Here is a 23,203-nt window from a genome sequence, read left to right on the forward strand (position 1 = left end):
TGCTGTGACAGAGCATGTGAGCATATCTTTCACTGAGAGGAGGGGATGTAGCCACTGACAACGGTGATGCCCTTGCATACAGCCAGCCATGGAAAGGAGTAAGACAGATTGGATGAAGATAGCAGGAAAGTAGAGGTTCAGAGGAACGAAAAGCATCTCCATTCGCTTATCTGAAATTCTCACCAATGAATTACATAAGTATCTCTATCCCTATTTTATTATATTAAATTCGAAAACTCCATGATTATTTTATATCCGCCTGACTGAGATTTACAAGGTGACCATAGCTTGCTTCATACCAACAATCTCCGTGGGATTCGACCCTTACTCACGTAAGGTATTACTTGGACGACCCAGTGCACTTGCTGGTTAGTTGTATCGAAGTTGTGACAATCATGTATTAAGATCAAAGCACCAAGCTTTGGAGCCATTACCAGGGATTGTTCGAGCCTGGACATCACAATTTCGTGCACCACTCACACACTTGGGGACTTATCCCCACTAGATCCACCAAACTCCACCCTATTGTCCTTTTGTTCTTCCTCAAAACACATAGTAATTTTTCTTCCTGTTGAGGATTTAGTTCCCTTGCTATGATCACTGGGAACTTGTGGGCTTCATCAAGGTATGAGTATCTTAGGTGGGGCGGTAGTGGCTTCAATTCTAGCTTTTTCCCTTGGCTTGTCACTTGAACATCTACACTTGCATCTTCACTATTTTCTTCAACCACATGTTTCTCTTCTAATTTTGCACAATGCACTTCGGCTACAATGTTGTCAATTAGATCACACAGGAATATGGAATGGTTCTCCGGTGAGTGCCTCGTTGCTTCTTCTAGGCTAAAACTTACAACTCTTCCATCTATCTCGAATGAGTAGGTTCCCGAATGGGCATCCAACTTGAATCTAGAAGTCCTCAAAAATGGTCTCCCCAGTAGGATAGATGATGCCCTTTCGGATTCACTTGGTGGCATCTCAATGATATGGAAATCAATTGGGAATATCAAACCCTTGATGTTGACCAACACATCTTCCACAATACCCGCTACGGTTAATATGCTCTTGTCCGCCAAGACAAACCTAGCCGCCGACCGCTTCAACGGTGGGAGCTTCAATAGATGATAAACAGAAAGAGGCATAATGCTAACGCATACACCAAGGTCACACGTACAATCAATGAATTGGAGTCCATCAATAACACAAGAGACTAAACAAGGACCTGGATCAACACACTTTTCTGGAATGGATCCCATCAAAGCCGAAATAGAACTACCCAATGGAATGGTTTCCAACTCATGAATTCTAACTTTGTTCATGCACGAGTCTTTAAGAAATTTCGTATATTTAGGCACTTGATGTATAGCATCAAAGAGGGGGATAGTTACCTCCACTTTCTTGAACATCTTTACCATTGTTGGGTCAAGTTCCACACGCTTCTTAGCCTTTCTTGCCAATATAGGAAATGGGATTGGTTGAGTCACTTCCTCCAAGATTTGCTCCTTTCTAGGGACTTCACTCCTTAGTAGAGGGTCTTCATCTTCAACTATTACATGTGACTCCTCCTCCTCTTCAATTTCTTCTATCTCAACTCCATCTTCCTCTTAAGCAACTTGCATTGGACTAGGTGCCTTTGAATCCCTTTCCTTCAATTGGGTTTCGGACCTCAAGGTTACAATGTTTATGCCACCCTTAGGATTGGGTAGAGGTTGAGAGGGTATGGCACTAGAGGTTGAGACTTGAGTAGTGGGAGTAGAAGGTGGCTCCATGCGAGCAATGAGAGCTTGGAGGGTGGAAGTAAGACCATTAAGACTTGAGTTGAGTGTGTTTTGGAGTTCTTTTTGTCCTTGGAGTATGGACCGGAGTGTGTCATCTTGATTTAGGGATGTGAAAGGATAGGTAATTTGTGGTACTTGGGGTTGGTTGGGTAGAAGTGGTTGTCTATGAGGTGGTATGTAGGTTTGATAGTTCCTTCCTTGATTTGGTTGTTGATTTGGAGGGTTTTGTGAATAGAGGTTTTATGGAGTGTTGTTGTTCCACCTTTGGTTGCCTCCATTGTCCCTTCCTCCTTGTTGATAATTGTCCCACTAACTTTGGTTGGAGTTATCCCTCCATCCTTGATTAGAGTTGTTGCTCCCTTAGTTATAGTTGCCTCCTTGTTGGGGGTACCCTTGGTTATAATTATTCCCTTGGTTATGGTATCCTTGATTAGCACGTTCATAGTAGGAGCGATCATAAAAGTTGTGGGTAGCAGCTAAAGTGTTATCTTCTTGGAGACTTGAACACTCGTCCGTGTAGTGGGAATAGCATGAGCAAATGCCACACACTCTTTGGGGGACCAATTGTTGACATTGTTGGTTTTGAGGAGAAGGTTATTGTTGGGATGGAGGTTGTTGTTGATTCACTTGGAGTTGTTTTAGAAGGCTTGTCATCTCACACAAGGTCTTAGTAAGGGAAGCAGTCTCACCACTTGAAGAGACTTCATTCACGGCCTTTGGGTGGTTAACTCTCCGTCTAGCATGTTGAGTGGACTCGGCCAAGTCGGTAATGAGTTGCCATGCCTCCTTTGCCGTCCTATACTTTGACAAAGAACCGTTGCTTGAAGCATCCAACAAATTCTTATCTTGCTTCCTCATGCGTTGGCACACATAGCTAAGCAAGACTTGAGTGTCAATCATATGGTTAGGACATGAATAAAGGAGTTTGCGAAACCGTTCCCAATATTCACATAAAGTTTCCATCTCGCCTTGTACAATACATGAGATCTCCTTCCTTAGCTTGTCCGTCATTTCTACGGGCATGAATTTATCAAGGAATTCTCTTCTAAGCACACTACAAGAAAAACACCCATTCAGGTACACTTGAATAGTGTAGCCAAAAGTGAAAAAAAAATGATGCCTTAGGCTACGGCTACGCTTTTTGGGCTACGGCTACGCTTTTTGGGGTGATTCCTATTCGGCCGTTGCCTATGCTCAAAGACTACGCTTTTCTGCATCAAGGGCTACGCTTTTGGCGTTTAGGAATAGACTACGCTTTTCAAGTGATGCTGTCCAGGACCAAAGGCTACGCTTTTCAGCTTTCATTTTTCCATAATAGGCTACGCTTTTCAACACTACTGCATCACTTGTAAAGCGTAGCCACATTGTATACCATAGCTACTTTTTATAAGCGTAGCCTTAGATCCCTCTTTTTTTTTCTTGTATACCATGGCTACTGTATATAAGTGTAGCCTTAGGTCCCTTATTATTTTTTTTTATTTTCTGTATATATATATAATATTCTAATAATTATTAATACAACATAATTATACTAAATAATTTCTTTAAATAATAAAAATTATCCGTAACCAAAATATATTTATAATAATGATCCAAAAATACTAGAATGAAGTTAATTTTGAATATTCATATATCTCATACTAAAGTAAGCATAGTCATACCAAAATAATCATGATACACTTAGAATTTACTACTAATACTCTATGAAAAACTAAAATATTATATCCTACATAAGTATCTTCTAATAAAAGTCATTAGTCAACCATACATGTATCCATTCCTAACACTACTCTATGTTAGCCAATAAACCACAATAATAATCAGCTTAATCTTCATTATCATCCTCAATATTATCCTGCATAATTATATAAAAAAAATAATTAGAAAAATATTTATAATGACATTCGCAATTATAAAAATTAAAAATCAAACTCAAAACTATCAATGACTGATATCATTAATTCTTTCTGTACTGTGTGCAAGTTTCACCAATGCATAGTAGTGTTTCACAAATCCATATTTAGAATTCAAAGATAAAAAAAGCATAAGCTAGATAAAATGCTATAAATGATTGGGAGAACAAGCAGATTCACAAGAAATATTCAAGTTGCAGTTTATATCCAATCAATTATTAAGGAGATTAAATTGTGTAATATGCAATGATTTGCCTGTTGGTGCTGTCCAATGTGACATTTGGTAATTGGTAATGGTAGTGTGATTACTCATTAGTCATTAACCAATCTGGGGGATTGCTTGGGGGAACTCTAACTAAGCAAAAGGGGGCATTTTTTGCAATATTTTATTTATTTTTATTTTTATTTTATAATTATATAAGACTTTATGAGAGGAAGAAAGATACTGAATGCAAAAATGGATGTCAGTATTGAAAAGGATCTCGTGTTTTGCATGGAGAGGACATATCATATTATGAACAAGGTAGGGAGAGTTAATTTTTATACTCAATGAAATAGAACACACAGATGCTAATATTTTGAAACTTTTAAATAATTATTATTTTTTTAATTTACAATTAATTACTTACTCTTCTTAAAATAAGTTTTCTATTACTAGTATTATTAAGAAGGCATCGAAGTTTGGCATTCCATTTGGGCCTATGATATTAAGTCATGATGATTATAGTATTACTAAATTATGAATTGAGATTAGGGTATAATAGTCAAGTTAGGGGAAGGGCGTGTGTGAGGAAGGTGTGGAAAAAAAAGAAACAGGGCAAGTAATATCTAAATTACAAATTGGTGCAAGTTATTGCTAAATTATGTGCCACAATAAATAACTAACCTGAAATGAAGTTACACTTCTCTCTAACTTTGATATGTATTGCAGCTTCCTATGTGTAGAATGTCTATTTGCCAAGATTCTAATACAAAACAAATAAGAATTTTCAGTCAAAATCATAAAAGTGTAATGTAAAGCAATTTCACATAATAATTGTCAATAAAATTCATTGGTCAGCATTCATAATGAACTCAAATGCAAATTACAGAAAATGCATATAATAATTCTCAATAAAATGCTAAGCCAATATCCCTAAATAACTACACAGAGCATGCACCAAAGTAAAATTATACTGAAGCACTTAGCCAAGCATAATTACAGAAAATAAGAGATCAAGTTTCAATTCCTATGTGAATACAATAGAAGTTAGTATACTATTCAATGATCAAATCTTACGGATTGGAGAAAAAGAAATTAACAAAAACACAAAAAATGCTTGACAGTTAGTACTATGGTAGTAGTAGTGGGCAGGGAATCAAATTTCTGGAAGCTTTGGTGGAAGTTATGCATGTCTTCTATAAAGGACTAATTAACTAATTAATTATATATCAACTTAAAAAAATAAAAATAGAATCAATATGGAGACAAAACTAAAGTGATGCAGCAGAGAGCAGACACTACTTACCACTCTTGGAGGAAAACAAAAATCAGTTCGAATGCATCCTTTGGAAGTGTCACACCTAACTCTTCGAGCTCCCTTCTGAAAAAGAACTCAACACACTATTATCTCTGAAATTACCACAACAATGGCGTATCTGGCTCATGCATCAACTTGGTTTACTCTCAAATTTCAACATTGTAATTGAAATACAAGAAATAAATAAGAGCATAGTAGCTGTGTTTGTGATTACCGACCGGAAACCGCTTTCAAAAATTGGAACCCCTCAAATTTCAGAACCAAATGGAAATTAATACATACCTAATCGACGATGTGAGCACAAAGACAACGACGGCAATGGCGACGGCTGCAGCGACGTTGCGGCGGTGACCCCCTCTCACTCTCTATTCTATCGATCGCGCTCTCTCATCTCCGTCTCCTCCTCTCCTCCCTCTGGTTCACTCTTTCTCTCGGATCTGGGTGTGTGTGTGTGTGAAAGGGGGCGTGGTGGGGGTGGTGAGTGATGGTGAGAATGAGTGTGAGTGTGTGGGTGTGTTAGGGTTAGGGTTTTGAACAATTAATTCGAAGGTGATTTGCAAAGGTGAGGGGTGAAACTTTTTTCTGATTAGATGGCGAAAGTGAGGGTATTCAAAGGTGAGTGTGATTTGGTGATAAGGAAAAGAAAAATTACTAAGTGTTTGGGTGCATTTGGCCTATATACATTAGGCTACGCTTTTAAAGTGCACTCAAAATATAACAAATATGTTACTCTTTAAAAGTGCTTCCTTTGATATGAAAAGTGTACCCATAGATATTAACATAAGGCTACGCTTTATAAGTGATTTTTATTGTATCTAAGGCTACACTTTTTAAATGATGCTACAATTGTATTTTCTATTCTCTTATAAAAGGAGAACACGGAGAAAAGCGTAGCCCATTCTATAAATTGACTACGCTTTTCAAATGTAGCATAAAAAAAGTGTGGCTGAATGGGTGTTTTTCTTGTAGTGACAAGTCCCAATCGGACACAACATCACTAGGTAAGGTATAGAACCACTCCTTGGCTCTTTCCTCAAGAGAGAAAGGGAAGGCAAACAACCATATAGCCACTACATCAGATCCTTCCCGCCTAGTAGTTGAGCATACACCATGAAAGTCCTTGAGGTGTCTAATTGGATCTTGTGCGGGAAGTCCATGAAACTTTGGTAGGAGATTGATGAGAGCGGTCTTGAGTTCAAAGTTTGCATTCAAGTTGGGATGAAGCACATGTAGAGGTTGGAGAACAAAATTCGGTGCACCCGCTTCCTTGAGAGTTACTCACCTTAGAGCGGCCATGTTGTCAAAACCTAGATCTAAAGAAGAACTATTAGTAGTATCAACGGAAGAGTAATTAGTGCCTCCGTTGGATGGCGATGATGTGGTTGGTGAATTGGTAGGAACCTTTTCACCTTCCTCAAAAGCTAACCGCCTCCGAGCTTGCCTAACATGAAGCAAAGTTCTTTCAACTTCCGAATCAAATGGTGCTAAGCTCGGATTTGGTAGTGAACGTGTCATACGATGAAGGAGAAAAGAAGCTCATGACATCAATTGGTATCTAAGCAAAATCTAGTCCTATGTAATAATCAAACAAACAATCAATCAAGAGAGAAATGCAAATATTCACATACTAACATATTCACACTAACCAATACAATGACACACATAAGCAATTCCCCGGCAACGATGCCATTTTGATGAACGGAAATATTCTTATGCCGGTTAGAAACTAGCAATGAATCCGATCGTGAGTATAGTCTAACCAACAGACGAATACCGCATCAAACAAATCTAAAATCTATGACCGAGAGTATTGATCCCGGGTCGTTCTCCCTAGGAATTGACTTAGAATATGCATCATTGATTAGAAAAGCTTTTATAGTTTTGAGAGTTGGTGCAATAATTCAAGCTAGTAAAGCAAAGAACAATTAATTGAGGTAAAAGCCTTGGCTAGGGGTAAGCATTGGAAGTTCCATCATTATAGTTTCCTTCAATTATGATAAGGATTGGTTATTGCTTCACTTAGTTAACCCCCTAACAATGGAGGAAAGTCAAGTGAGAGTAACTAACTTGAGTCACAAGTCCTAGTCTTACCCTAGGGAAGTCTAGCTTTGGTGCACTCCAAGTCAATTAGCAATTCTCAATTCATAATCTACAATTGATATCCACTATTCAAGTGTCTCCAATAACTCAACCTCTAAGCCAAGTAAGAGATATCTACTCCATAGCTAAGGTTGTCATTATCACAAACAATTGGTAGGCAATCATAGAAAACATGATGTAATTGAGAAAAGAGAATTGAATTAAAGCTATCTAATCCAAACAATCATCAACAATCAAATAATTGAATGAAACCTCAATTCATTAATCCAAATTCAAAGTAACAAAGTCAACCAAATATAGATCTAAGAAATTGAATCAAAAGAGCATCAAGTAAGAGTAGAAGAAGAGTAAATCTACAACTTGTACCAAAGCAAAACTTAATTAGCAATGGATCTCACCAAGAAATCAAAGGAGAATTACAATGGAAGAAGTGAAAATCCTAGAGAGAGGTTGGAGTTTCTCTCTCTAAAAACAAAATGTAACTAACTCTCCAAAAATATCTAGAATTATGACTAACTCCCTAACACTCCTAATCCTTGGTCTTCTTAAGCTTTTCCCTCCAAAATCTGCTCCAAAAAAGGGCCTAGGAACCCCTTGAAATCGCTGGGCACGTGTTCCTTTTAAAAAATCATGTGCGCTCGTCGACGCGTACGCATACTGCACGCGTATACGTTCCTGATGTCTTTTGCAATCTGCGCGCAAGCGTAAGGTGCGCGCGAGCGTCATAAGGAATATGGCCCAGCCATATAAGCGTGTCGGCTCCTCGCTCGGCTCCACTGCGCTGGCTCTAGATGAGCGCATCCACACGTACGCGTACGGTGCGCGTGCGCGTGCATGTCCAAACTCCAATTCTTTAATTTGTTCCATGCTCCTTTCCTTCATGCATGCTTCCTCCACTCCTCTTAGCCATTTTTTTGCCCTGTAACTTCTGAAATCACTTAACAAATGGATCAATGTATCTAATGGTAATAGAAGAGAATTACAATATATCTATTTTGATGCAAAAGAAGCATATTTCCATCTAAGAGGTAGAATGTGGAAGGAACACAAAATCATTCTGTTTTATATGAATAAGTGTGGAAGATCATTGATAAAACCCTTAGATTCTATACATGATAAATCCTAAAAACGGGGTTTATCAACCGATAAACCCCATATTTAGGGTTTATCAACCGATAACTCCATGCTATTTCATTGGATAAATGGGAGAAAGGTTGACAAAACCCTCTAAATTCAATACAAGATAAATGATAAACCACTATTTTATGGTTTATCTTGTGCTCAATTGAGTGATTTTTATCAACTCTTTACCCACTTATTCATACTATTTGCATGGTTTTATATTTTCCTCCCTGATTTTGTGCTATGACTGAAAATATGTTTCTTTGGTCTTAATTTGCTAATATTAATCCTCTTTTATTACCATTAGATGCCTTGATATGTGTGTTAAGTGATTTCAGAGTTTATAGGGCAGGAATGGCTTAGAGGATGGAAAGGAAGCATGCAAAATGGAAGGAATACAAGAAGTTAAAGGAACTACAAAGCTGTTAGCCTGACCTCTTTGCACTCAAACGGCTATAACTTTAGCTACAGAGGTTCAAATGATGCAGTTCTAGTTGCGTTGAAAAGCTAACATCCGGGGCTTTGACTTGATATATAATTTGTCATAGTTGCCCTGATGATAAGTGACGCGAACACGTGATCTATGCGGATGCGTCGCAGTGGCAAAAATCAGCGTGGCAGATTTCTTCTCCAGCAATTTCTGGGCTGTTTTCGACCCAGTTTGCGGCCCAGAAAACACAGATTAGAGGCTATGAAGTGGGAGAATCCATTCATTCATAATCATAAGCTCATAATACGCAATTTTAGGATTTACATCTAGTTTTTAGAGAGAGAGGTTCTCTCCTCTCTCTTAGGATTTAGGATTAGGTTTCCTTTTAATTTTATTGCTTCAATACCAGGTCCAATATTTTCCTTTAATTAATCTCTCTTCTATTTTTAATTATTCCAATTCTCTTACTTGTTAATGTTCCAATTTAGCTTATGAACCTTCCCATGTTAAGATTTGAATGTTCTATTTAATATATTTCGAGGTATTTCAGTTTATGATTGTTTTATTCTATTTTATGAATGCTTTCAAAAATTTGTTCTTCGTGTTCATCTTGACCTTCAAGTTGTTTTCTTCGTTTTGATCTAAAAATTTTAAATTTGGTGTCATTTTATTGTTTTTCTCTTTTCTCATTAAATTCAAAAATATCTTTTCTCTTTATTTTAATTGTATTTTCGAATTTTTCTTTAAAAAAATCAGATTTTTATTTTAAAACATTTTTATCTTATCTTATCTTAGTTTTAAATTTCAAAATTCAAATATTTTTCAAAAATCATATCTTTTTCCAAATCTTATCTTATCTTGTTACAAAATCCAAATTTTAAATTTTAAATTTTAAATTTTAAAAATCAAACATTTTCAAAATTTAAACCTTTTTCAAAACTTTATCTTATATTGTTGACTTTTTCAAAATTCAAAATTCAAAATTTAAAAATTCCGAATTCAAAATTTAATTTTCAAATTCAAAATTTAATTTTCAATAACCTTTTAATTTAAATTTGTTTTTATTTTCGTTTTTAATTTTTATTTGCTATTATGAGTTCTCACCCCCATCACTTTGAGTATAGTTCCAATGCTGTTGTAAGGAATGGAAATTATAGCAGGAACATGCATCAAGGTCAAAACAATCTGAGATAGAAGGAACCACAAGGATTTGATCAAACCTTTAGGCAACAACACCCTCCAAGATACCATAGACCATGACCATTCCACAATGCATGTCAAAACAACAGTTTTGGTGGACCCTTCCGTGACAACCAACACCCACCTAACTGCTATAGTCAAGAGCCATTCCGAGGTGCATACCAAGACATTAAAAACTCCGGTGGACAGTAAGGAGCATGAATTTGTATTGGAATAAGTGGAGGAAGCCATAATAGTTGCAGAGGAAGACGTGGTTGAAGATTTAGGAGATGCAGAACCTCCATGGGAAAGTCAAGTTATCGAGCCTCCTTCAAAGACGTTTGAAATTGATGTTGAGGAGGGTGTACAACCTCCAAGGCATATCATGGATAAAGACTTTGAAGAGGTTGATCAAGAGATGGAGATTAAAGAAGAAGAAGAAGCTTGCAAAGAGGTGGAAGTTGTAAAGGAAGAACTCAAGGGAGTAGAGCTTGATATCACTTTTCCAAAGTTGCTGGAAACCTCTCCACCTAAGTTACCATCATCCTTCACAACATTCAAGTGGGTAAAATTCATATCTCTTAGCTTTCTAATTCCACTTGAATATGGGCTACTGGAGATGGATGGTCAACTTAGAGCTCTTTGTGGCATTAAGAGTAAAAGGAAGATGGTTAGTGGTTGGAGTTGTCAAGCAAGGTTCAACATGGTTATGTGCTCAAAGTTTAAACACAAAGGTTGGTGTAAAGCTCAACTGAATGGGTCTAGGAAGTTGTTTGGCCACTTCAGTGAGAATTCTAAGGCTGAACCACCCGGATGGAATCATGATAATCAACTTGAAGACGGGTGTAGAAACAAGATTTGGGATCCAGGAATATTTGAGGATCAATTTTGGGAGCTCAAAGCTTGTGAAGAACTCCATCAAAGCTTGAGGAATTTACTTGGTATTGATAGAGCTTATTGGAAGTCCAAGCGTTGGTGGAAGTTTCAAGACGAGTTCAAGCACAAGCCACCATAACAGGGAGCTCACCAAATGTCCAACTTAAGGACTTTAACTAAAAGTACGAGGTGGGAGACAACCCACCATGGTATTATCGTTTCTTTTTCAATTTTTTATTTAGTTTTATTTGTTCTCAAGTTTTATTTTATTTTATTGTATTGAACCTGGAGCTTTGCATAACATTCATATTAGTGTTGCATTCTGCATACTGAATTATTAAAAAAAAAAAAACACGCACGCGACGCGGCAGTGTCGCTGACGCGTCCGCGTCACCAGTGCGTTGTGAAGAAAAGAAAGTAAACAGAAAGTCACACGAAAGCGTGGCTGGAGGCGTGCCGTTGGCACAAATTGCCCCATGCGACCGCGTGCCCCACGCGTCCGCGTCAGGTGGAAAATTTGCCTCCCACGCGACCGCGTCACCTACGCGGCTGCGTGACCTGAAAATCGACGTGAAAAGGTGCATAGCCGAAACTTATACTAGAGTGGTGCTGGACTAGTGCTAGACGCACAGCCTTTACCACGCGTCCGTGTCATATCCCAATATTGGCCGCTCACGCGATTGCATGACCCACGCGATCGCGTCACCCATATTTTGGCAAAATAAGTTTTCGAACAGAGACTTGTGCGAGCGCAAGGCTGCCCTCGCACCAGTCGCATAAAACGAGTCACGCGACCGCGTGACCGATGCGACCACGTCAATCCATCTAAGCGCATTCGCACGAACGCGTCACCCACGCGAACGCGTGGCCCTGTAAAATCGACGTAAATGGCTGTATGGCAGTATGTTGGGCTGGAATGGGGCTGGACTCATGCTAGAAGCCTAAGCCCTCCCACGCAAATGCGTGCCCCACGCGTCCGCGTCGTTTTTCAAAGTATGGCCATTCACGCGATCGCGTCAACCACGCGACCGCGTCACCAAGATTTTTGGCAAACTGCATTTAAAACAGAGAGTTTGGCGACCGCAAGGCTGCCCTCGCGCTAAAGGCACAAATCACTCCACGCGAACGCGTGACCCATGCGTCCGCGTCACTTCATAGAAGCGCTATCCACACGTCCGCGTCACATGCGTCGCACAACTTATCCAGATCAGTGCCAATTATCTTATCTTTTCTTTTCTAATCCTAATTTCTTCTATCTTTTCTTCTTTCTCTCTCCTTTCTTACTTTCTTTTTCTTCATCTTTTTAACTTCTCATCCTTTTTCACTTTCATTTTATTTTATTTATTTGCATACTTTCATTCATTACATTTTAATTTTGTGCATATTTTTATTTTCTTTTCTAAATTTATTATTCTTCCGTTGGTGTCACTTGTTCATATTTAACTGTTGTGTCTTTTCTGGTATTATTTTGGTGCTCAGTGACTTGTTTTATACTGTTGGGTAATATTATTTAAGTCAATACTAATCTTTATGATATTTGTATTAATTCTGCATTGACATTAATTTATATTGTCTTGCACTCTCTTCCCCATTATTGCAAATTTTTGCACTCTTGATTTGCCATGTACTTCTACTATTTTCTCACTTGCATGTTGTAGCTACCTTGTAATTGAGACCCTTATTATCTAGCATTAACACCCATATTTTATTTATTTTCTATCTTTATTTTGGGTTACTTTTCTTCTTTTCCCTCTTCTTTCAGGATTGCCACCACGAAGGGAGAGGAAAAGCTTCTTAATGGGAAGACAAACAAGTCCACCTGTACAATCTTTGGAAAAAAGCATCAGTTGGAGCAACCCGTCAACTTGTACATCTTAGCATGCACCGAGGACGGTGCAATCTTTAAGTGTGGGGAGGTCGATACCGATATCCATGGGTTAGTTACTCTTCTATCTCAACACCAACGGTTTATTTTCCTTGTTAATCGCTGCATTTGCATATTTGATTGCATGTTTATTTGATTTTATGCATTTAGTTACCATTTGGTTGAAGAAATATTTTCTTTTTCAAGAAACTTTTTTAAAGTATTTCACTAATTTGAATAAAATTTAATGTTAAACTTGTTTGAAGAAATATTATACTGGAACATGGTTTAGAGCTCGAACATAGAAAAACCAGTGAGATTTTTTAGCCTATTTGATTGGTTGCATTTTATCAACCAAAATTCTGTTTTAGTGTGTATTTTTCTCTCTAAAATTGTGATCTTTGTCTTGCTTAATTCTATATTTCTATTATTTGATGTATGCATACACTTATATGATTGAGGGCTTTGTTTCACTAAGCTTACTTACCCATATGGCCTTAACCTTTCATTATCCTTTGCAAACCAATGTTGAGCCTATTTTACCCCTTTGTTCTTTACTTTAGCACATCATTAACTCTAAGCAAAAAATAATAATGTCCTTAATTTGAATCCTTGGTTAGCTTAGACTAGTGAGAGTGCTCATGAATTAAGTGTGGGGAAGTGAGTTTGGAAACATTTGGTTTGAGAATTGAGTATGTTAGAAATTTCTGAAAATGTGAAAAAAATATTTAGGACATGATTCATGCATCCAATAATTTAATCATATGCATTGAGAAAAATAAAAGAAAAAAATATATATATATATAAAGAAAAAAGAGAGAGAGAAGTGAGAAAAAGAAAAGAAAAAAAGAGCAATTAAGCAAAAAGGGGACAAAATGCCCCAAAGTAAATGGTGAAAGCAATGCATATGTACTGTACTTGAAATTAGAATGCATGAATATGTGGAAAACATGGTTAATGGATAGTTAGATGTGGTATTATGATTACATGGATTGTCTAAAGTTAGGTGGAAAGTTTAAGTTAATTAAGGATTCATATTTTAGTCCACTTGGCCAAATACAATCCTACCTTGACCCTAACCCCATTACAACCCTTAAAAGACCTCTTGATATGTGTATTTATGCATTAAATTAGTGTTGATTGTTAGATGAAGAGCAAGCCTTAGAAAGAAAGATTAGCAGAGAACTGAGAGATCGAACCTTAAACACCTGAGCGATTAGAGTGCATACACTTCCAGTGAGGGTTCGATGCTCGATTCTTTGTTCTCGGCTTTCATGAGCTATATTCTTACAAGTTTACTTGCTTTTTATTGTATGATTTGAATTAGTGAAATCTGATTTATGTTTGTATTGAAGAGCTTATTTACTTTTAACCAAGTAGGTAGAAACATTTTGCATGTAGTTGCATTCATACAGATAGGTTGCATTTCATACATTCTATCATTCCTCTTCACTCCTTTATAGCTTCTCTTGAGCTTAGCATGAGGACATGCTAATGTTTAAGTGTGGAGAGGTTGATAAACCACTATTTTATGGTTTATCTTGTGCTTAATTGAGTGATTTTTATCAACTCTTTACCCACTTATTCATACTATTTGCATGATTTTATATTTTCCTCCCTGATTTTGTGCTATGACTGAAAACATGTTTCTTTGGTCGTAATTTGCTAATATTAATCCTCTCTTATTACCATTAGATGTCTTGATATGTGTGTTAAGTGATTTCATAGTTTATAGGGCAGGAATGGCTTAGAGGATGGAAAGGAAGCATGCAAAAATGGAAGGAATACAAGAAGTTGAAGGAACTTCAAAGCTATCAGCCTGACCTCTTCGCACTCAAACGGCTATAACTTTAGCTATAGAGGTCCAAATGATGTGGTTTCAGTTGCGTTGGAAAGCTAACGTCCGGGGGTTCGATTTGATATACAAATTGCCATAATTGCTCTGACGATAAGTGACGCGAACCCGTGATCTACGCGGACGCATCGCAGTGGCGAAAATCAGCGTGGCAGATTTCTTCTCCAGCGATTTCTGGGCTGTTTTCGACCCAGTTTACGGCCCAGAAAACACAGATTAGAGGCTATAAAGTGGGAGAATCCATTCATTCATAATCATAAGCTCATAATACACAATTTTAGGATTTAGATGTAGTTTTTAGAGACAGAGGTTCTCTCCTCTCTCTTAGGATTTAGGATTAGGATTCCTTTTAATTTTATTGCTTCAATACCAGGTCCAATATTTTCCTTTAATTAATGTCTCTCTTCTATTTTTAATTATTCCAATTCTCTTACTTTTTAATGTTCCAATTTAGCTTATGAACCTTCCCATGTTAAGATTTGAATATTCTATTTAATATATTTCGAGGTATTTCAGTTTATGATTGTTTTATTCTATTTATGAATGCTTTTAATTTAATTTAGATATTTTTCTCCTTTTGGCTTTAGTTAACTAATTGGTAACACTTGAGTTGTCAAACTCAGTAGTGGTTGAAATTGGCAGATTCCTAATTGATCTAGATCGCTCTAAAGCTAGTCTTCCCACAGGGATTGACTAGGACTTGAGGATCAAGCTAATTAGTCCACTTGACTTAACTAAGTAGGATTAAAATCCAATTCTCATCACACCTGATAAGGATAAATAGGATAGAAATTCCAAATTCTTATACCTTGTCAAGAGTTTATTTTATTATTACTATTTTATTTTTCTTATCATTTAACATACTGGTTCCTTACTTTCAAAATCCCAAATTTACAAAACTCATAACCAATAATAAGAACACACCTCCCTGCAATTCCTGGAGAAGACGACCCGAGGTTTAAATACTCGGTTATCAATTTCAAAGGGGTTTATTACTTGTGACAACCAAAACTTTTGTAAGAAAGGTTGATTGCTTAGTTTAGAAACTATACTTGCAACGAGAATTTGTTCTGAATTCTAAACCGTCAATCTTCAGTTCTTCAATAAACCCTAAATATGGGTTTATCAACCTCCCCACACTTAAATCAAGCATGTCCTCATGCTTAAACCAAGAGAAAGCAAAGGATATCAACATTTATTCAATGAGGTCTAACTAAATGCAACCTAAACTATATGAATGCAACTAAATGCAAAATGATTCTATCTACTTGGTTAAAAATAAATCAATCTTCCAAGAGCATGTATAAACGGGTAGGGCTAAGGTCATATGACGACTCATGAATCCTACCTATTCAAGTATAAAAATGAAGTTCAAGTAGACTTGCAAGAAGAATGCTCCTGAAAGTCGGGAATCAAGGAATGGAGCATCAAACCCTCACCGGGAGTGTTTGCACTCTAGTCGCTCAAGTGTGTAGGGTCGATTCTCTCAATTCTCCCCTAATCATGCTTTCTAAGATTTGTTTTTCTTCTAACAATCAACATATATTTCATGCATGCATACAAGTATCATGAGGTCTTTTCTTTAGGTTGTAATGGGGTTAGGTCAAGGTAAGGATGTATATTTGGTCAAGTGAGCTTGAAATTTGAATCTTTGATAAGCTTAAACTTTCCACGTAACCTATGACATCCTATTTTTCTCACTTTTCAAAGCTAACCTAACTACCCATTTTTCTCACTTTTCACAAACTCGTGTATTCCTTTTCATTTCACAACACTTATGCATTGACCCTTATTGAGCTTTGCTTGGAACATTTTGTCCCCTTTTTATTTCTTTCTTTTTATTTGTTTCTTTCTTTTTTCTATATTTTTTTTCTTTTCTTTTCCATGCTCTCCTTTTTGTTTCTTTTTCTTTTGTTTTTCTCATTTTTTTTTCTTTCAAACTATATACAAGAACATCAATGCATAAGGTCTATACATTTTATCAATACATGAGCATGTACCCAATTCCCAATAATTTCAATAAAAATACAAAACTACCCTTTTATTCCCCCAATGTCCCAAGATTCCCACACTTGAATGATACACACACATACTAGCCTAAGCCAATCAAAGATCCGAATTAAGGACTTTTATTGTTTTCCGCTTTAAGGCTTGTAATGTGCTAAAATTAGAGAATAAGTGGGTTTAGCGTAGGCTCAAAGTGGCTAACAATGGATGATAAAGGGTAAGGCTTTTTGGGTAAGTGGGCTAAATGAAACAATGGCCTCAATCATATAAATGCATGAATACATAAAATAATGGACATAAAGAATCAAACAAATCAAATATTACAATCATAGAAAGAGAATAATGCACACAAGAAGGAAAAATAAGTGGTTATAAGATGTAACCACGCCATTAGGCTCAAATCTCACAAGCTTGTGTTCTTAGCTCAAAAACCATGTTCCAAAATAAATTCTTTCAAGCAAGTTTAACCAAAAATTTTTCAAATTGGTAGGATGCCCTAAAACAATTTTCTTGGAAAAGAAATCATCACCCTAACCAAGTAGTCCTAATAGGAAAGAAGTGGTAAAAATATGTACAAATTCTAACTAACATGCAACCTATCATGCAATGCAACATCTAGCTAACTTTGGTGTTGAAAAAGAAATTGTTACCCACGGAGATTTTTGGAACAATTCCCTTCTTGTTCTTGTTCAAGATGTTCTTGTTCAAAAGGTTCTCCATCATATCCATTAATGTTGGGAAGTCTAGGACTTGTGACTCAAGTTAGTTACTCTCACTTGACTTTCCTCCGTTGTTAGGGGGTTAACTAAGTAAAGCAATAACCAATCCTTATCATAATTGAAGGAAACTATAATGATGGAACTTCCAATGCTTACCCCTATCCAAGGCTTTTATCTCAATTAATTGTTCTTTGCTTTGCTAGCTTGAATTCTTGCACCAAATCTCAAAACCATAAAAGCTTTCCTAGTCAATGATGCACATTCTAAGTCAATTCCTAGGGAGAATGACCCGGGATCAATACTCTCGGTCATATATTTTAGAATTGTTTGATGCGGTATTCGCGTGTTGGTTAGACTATACTCACGATCGGATTTATTGCTAGTTTCTAACCGGCATAAGAATATTTCTGTTCATCAAAATGGCGCCGTTGCCGGAAAATTGCTTATGTGTGCCATTCTATTGGTTAGTGTGAATATGTTAATATGTGAATATTTTCATTTCTCTCTTGATTGATTGTTTGTTTGATTGTTACATAGGACTAGATTTTTCTTAGATACCAATTGATGTCATGAGCTTCTTTTCTCCTTCATTGTATGACACGTTCACTACCAAATCCAAGCTTAGCACCATTTGATTCGGAAATTGAAAGAACTTTGCTTCATATTAGGCAAGCTCGGAGGCGGTTAGCTTTTGAGGAAGGTGAAAAGGTTCCTACCAATTCACCAACCACATCATCGTCATCCAACAGAGGCACTAACTACTCTTCCGTTGATACTACTAATAGTTCTTCTTTTAATCTAGGTTTTAACAACATGGCCGCTCCAAGGAGAGTAACTCTCAAGGAAGCGGGTGCACTGGATTCTGTTCTCCAACCTCTACATGTGCTTCATCCCAACTTGAATGCAAACTTTGAACTCAAGACCACTCTCATCAATCTCCTACCAAAGTTCCGTAGACTTCCCGCACAAGATCCAATTAGACACCTCAAGGACTTTCATGTTGTATGCTCGACTACTAGGCAGGAAGGATCCGATGAAGTGGCTATATGGTTGTTTGCCTTCCCTTTCTCTCTTGAGGGAAGAGCCAAGGAGTGGTTCTATACCTTACCTAGTGATGTTGTGTCCAATTGGGACTTGCTTTGAAGAGAATTCCCTGATAAATTCATGCCCGTAGAAATGACGGACAAGCTAAAGAAGGAGATCTCATGTATTGTACAAGGCGAGATGGAAACTTTATCTGAATATTGGGAACGGTTTCGCAAACTCCTTGATTCATGTCCCAACCATATGATTGACACTCAAGTCTTGCTTAGCTATGTGTGCCAAGGTATGAGGGAGCAAGATAAGAATTTGTTGGATGCTTCAAGCAACGGTTCTTTGTCAAAGTATAGGACGGCGGAGGAGGCATGGCAACTCATTACCGACTTGGCTGAGTCCACTCAACATGCTAGATGGAGAGTTAACCACCCAAAGGCCGTGAATGAAGTCTCTTCAAGTGGTGAGACCGCTACCCTTACTAAGACCTTGTGTGAAATGACAAGCCTTCTAAAGCAACTCCAAGTGAATCAACAACAACCTCCATCTCAACAACAACCTTCTCCTCAAAACCAACAATGTCAACAATTGGTCCCCCAAAGAGTGTGTGGCATTTGCTCATGCTATTCCCACTACACGGACGAGTGTCCAAGTCTCCAAGAAGATAACACTCTAGTGGCTACCCACAACTTTTATGATCGCTCCTACTATGAACATGCTAATCAAGGATACCATAACCAAGGGAGTAAATATAACCAAGGGTACCCCCAACAAGGAGGCAACTATAACCAAGGGAGCAACAACTCTAATCAAGGATGGAGGGATAACTCCAACCAAAGTTGTCGGGACAATTATCAACAAGGAGGAAGCGACAATGGAGGCAACCAAAGGTGGAACAACAACACTCCACAAAATCGCTATTCACAAAACCCTCCAAACCAACAACCAAATCAAGGAAGGAACCATCAAACCTACATACCACCTCATAGACAACCACTTTCACCCAACCAACCCCAAGCACCACATATCACCTATCCTTCCACATCTCCAAATCAAGATGACACACTCCGGTCCATACTCCAAGGACAAGAAAACTAACTCCCTAACACTCCTAATCCTTGGTCTTCTTAAGCTTTTTCCTCCAAAATCTGCTCCAAAACAGGGCCTAGAAACCCGTTGAAATTGCTGGGCACGTGTTCCTTTTAAAAAATCATGTGCGCTCCTCGATGCGTATGCGTACTGAACGCGTACGCGTCCCTGATGTCTTTTGCGATCTCCGCGCAAGTGTAAGGTGCGCGCGAGAGTCATAAGGAATATGGCCCAGCCATATAAGGGCGCCGGCTCCTCACTCAGCTCCGCTGCGCTGGCTCTGGATGAGCGCATCCACGCGTACACGTACGGTGCGCGTGCGCGTGCATGTCCAAACTCCAACTCTTTAATTTTTTCCATGCTTCTTTCCTTCATGCATGCTTCCTTCACTCCTCTTAGCCATTTTTTGCCCTGTAACTTCTGAAATCACTTAACAAATGGATTAAGGAATCTAATGGTAGTAGAGGAGGATTACAATATATCAATTTTGATGCAAAAGAAGCATATTTCCATCTAAGAGGTAGAATGGGGAAGGAACAAAAAATCATTCAGTTTTATATAAATAAGTATGGAAAATCATTGATAAAACCCTTAGATTCTATACATGATAAACCCTAAAAATGGGGTTTATCTATGACGTTGAGAACTGGAAGACAAACTCTTAAAACTCGAAGCCGACTTGAAAACCAAAACCACACGATCCAACCGTGAGGATATCCCGCACAAGGACCAAGACCAATTCACAAAGGAAATTATGAAAGCTAAAGTCCCGAAGGACTTCAAAGCTCCTGAAATGACCCCATAAGATGGTACAACCGACCCAAGCCACCATCTCAGTAACTTTAGAAGTCGGATGTACCTCACAGACGCCTCGGATGCAACCCGTTCAAGGCCTTCCCGACCACCTTAACCAAAACGGCAATAAAGTGGTTCGATAGACTGCCACCAAGATCGATCACAAGTTTCGATGACCTCACCAAGAAGTTCCTAGCCAGGTTCTCCATCCAGGAGGACAAAGCAAAACACACTCCCAGCCTGCTAGGAATTAAACAAGAAGATCGAGAAAGCCTCCGCAACTACATAGAGAGATTCAATAAAGTATGCCTTGATATACAGAATCTCCCTACAGAGGCGGCAATTATGGGGCTCATCAACGGCCTACAGGAAGGACCCTTTAGCCATTCCATATCCAAGAAACATCCGACATCCCTGAACGATGTATAAGAACGGGCCGAAAAGTATATCAACATGGAGGAGAACTCCCTATTAGGACTCCAAAGCCGGATTCTCCTACCCACCTTGGGTTAAGGATCAAGATTCCAGGAAAAAAGAAGACCAATTCCCAGAGAAACCCAGAAAATACCATAACTACACCCCTCTTCGGGTATCCCTTGTGGATGTCTATCGGGAGATATGCAACACAGAAAAAATCCCACCTTCTTGCCCGATTAAACACAAAAGGGGAGGAAGTCGGACCGAATACTGCAAATACCACAGGATCTATGGACACCCCACTAACAAGTGCTACGACTTGAAGAATGTCATAAAAAAATTGGCCCGAGAAGGAAGACTAGACCGATTCCTAGCCAACAGAACCAGCGAGCCAAAAAAGAGGAGAAGGGATGAAGAGGAGGGGTGAGCTGAACGACCTCCTCACACCCCAGAAAGGCACGTTCATATGATCAATGGAGGATTCGCCAGAGGAGGAATCTCCAAATCATCCCGAAAAAAACACCTCAAAGAGATATACCATCCCTGGGAAGGGACAGGACATCTGACCTCCCCACTATCCCCTTCACCAAGGAAGACGCCGCGAGCATCATCCCCGGACATGATGACCCTATAGTCATTACTATCATACTTGCCAATGCCAATCTCCACCGAACACTGATCGACCAAGGAAGCTCTGCGGATATCCTATTTGTTCTGAGGGTTACCTGAAACAGAGAGGTCGATCTCGGATGAGATATTCAGATCTGGACTGGGCTACCACGTCCGACTTGTTGACATAGGAGATTTTGTTGGTCCTCGGTCACCGGAGGGTGGTGGAACTTACAAGAGACTTTGATGCCTATGTTAGTACGGGCTTTAGGCAGGATTTTTAGTAGAATTGGAATAATGAGTTATACCTGGGTGCTCCAGTGTATTTATAGTAATGCTTGATGATCTTCGTTTGAGATAAGTTGGTTTTCTTATCTTATCTTTTGGGGAGGAGATCTTTTTCTTTTGGTCAACCGCCTTCTCGTAGGTGATGATCCTCTATTTTGGGTCTGTTTGGGCCTCTATTGCGATCTTCCGAACTTTTTATAAAGAGGTTGGTAATGGACCAAACTTTCAAGAGGTCAGTCTCTCTGCTTTAGGCCTACTCGGGCCTTATAACTCGGACCGATGTATGAACACTATTCAAATCCGTCTTTGATAAGCTCGATCTACAGGAAAAAGAGATCAGAGCATATCCAAATAGCCTGTTCGGGCTCAGAGACGCCCCAATCCAGCCCCTAGGTTACATCCAACTACATACAACCTTTGGAAGGGAAACCCACTCTAGAACACTGAGCATCGAATATATCATAGTCGACGTGAGCTCCGCATACAACGCCCTTACAAGTCAGACAACACTAAATCAGCTCGCAGCAGTAGTCTCCACTCCACACTTATGCATGAAGTTCCCGACTCCAGAAGGAATAGCAACCATCAAAGAAGACCAAAAGCTCGCGCGGTGCTGCTATAATGAAAGCCTGAATCTAAAAGGCGACCCCAGAGGAAAAGAGTCCAATACCATTGAACTCGGTGGAGCCCGGGCTCGAGAAGAACTCTGTCTACAAACAGAGGGCAAAACAGCGGAGGTTCAAATCGGAGACTCCCAAGACAAAGTTACAAATATAGGTGCAAACCTCAAGGAAGGACTAAAGAAACAGCTAATAAGGCTCCTAAAAGACAATTCCGACCTTTTCGCATGGAAAGCGGCAAATATGCCCGGCATAGACCTCAGATTAGCGCGCCATAAACTGGCAGTATTCCCAGGATCTCGGTGATGGTACCCCAAGGATGTGTACCGGTTCAGAATTCCACAAATAATTCCGGTGTTAGTATAATCCAAACCAACAACAAGCCTCGGGTATCAAATTTAGAAGGGATTTGGTTGTCACAAGTTCAACCCCAATAGAAATAACCGAAGTATTTAAACCTCGGGTCGTCTCGCAAGGAATGGGCAAACATATGCTTCAACAATGGTTACAAACTCAGGGTTGTGAGTCATGAGCAAGAAAATAAATTGGAATCTTAAAAAACAAGCAATCTTACAATGTAAGAAACTAATTCAATTAACTAAGCAAGACATGAGCAATTCCAAACTAACAAGTGACATTCACTATGATTCTACTTTAACTAAGCAAGTAACTATAGCTAAGTAAAGTAATTAAAACTTTTGGGTTTTCAAATAGGAATGATAAAAGCAACTCTTGGCTAGACATGGGAATTGGGGGTCGCCATCCTTGTCTAATAACCATATCATGACAATTATGAGGAATCAAACTCATTAAGTCTACTTCTATACTTGAAGTACGTCAAATGGTTTGGTCAACATCAACCCATAAGTTCTAACCTCACTACTAATTGACTTAATAGAAGGTTAGCGTCAATGGTTATCAAATTGACCACTAAGGGCTCCCAAATCATCAAATCCATTAGACCCAATGACTCAAGTTTACCCAATTCCCT

General features: G+C 38.5%; 1 long non-coding RNA gene across 1 annotated transcript; it reads right to left on the bottom strand.

Annotated features, from left to right (window-relative positions):
* LOC107616969 lies at positions 3,340 to 5,520 on the bottom strand. Its single transcript, XR_001614730.2, has 4 exons — positions 5,490 to 5,520; positions 5,196 to 5,270; positions 4,574 to 4,652; positions 3,340 to 3,629 (listed from the first exon to the last, which is right to left on the bottom strand). It is a non-coding gene; the product is annotated as an uncharacterized LOC107616969 (long non-coding RNA).

This window comes from Arachis ipaensis, chromosome B09, assembly GCF_000816755.2.
Source record: "Arachis ipaensis cultivar K30076 chromosome B09, Araip1.1, whole genome shotgun sequence".
Classification (NCBI taxonomy): Eukaryota; Viridiplantae; Streptophyta; class Magnoliopsida; order Fabales; family Fabaceae; genus Arachis; species Arachis ipaensis.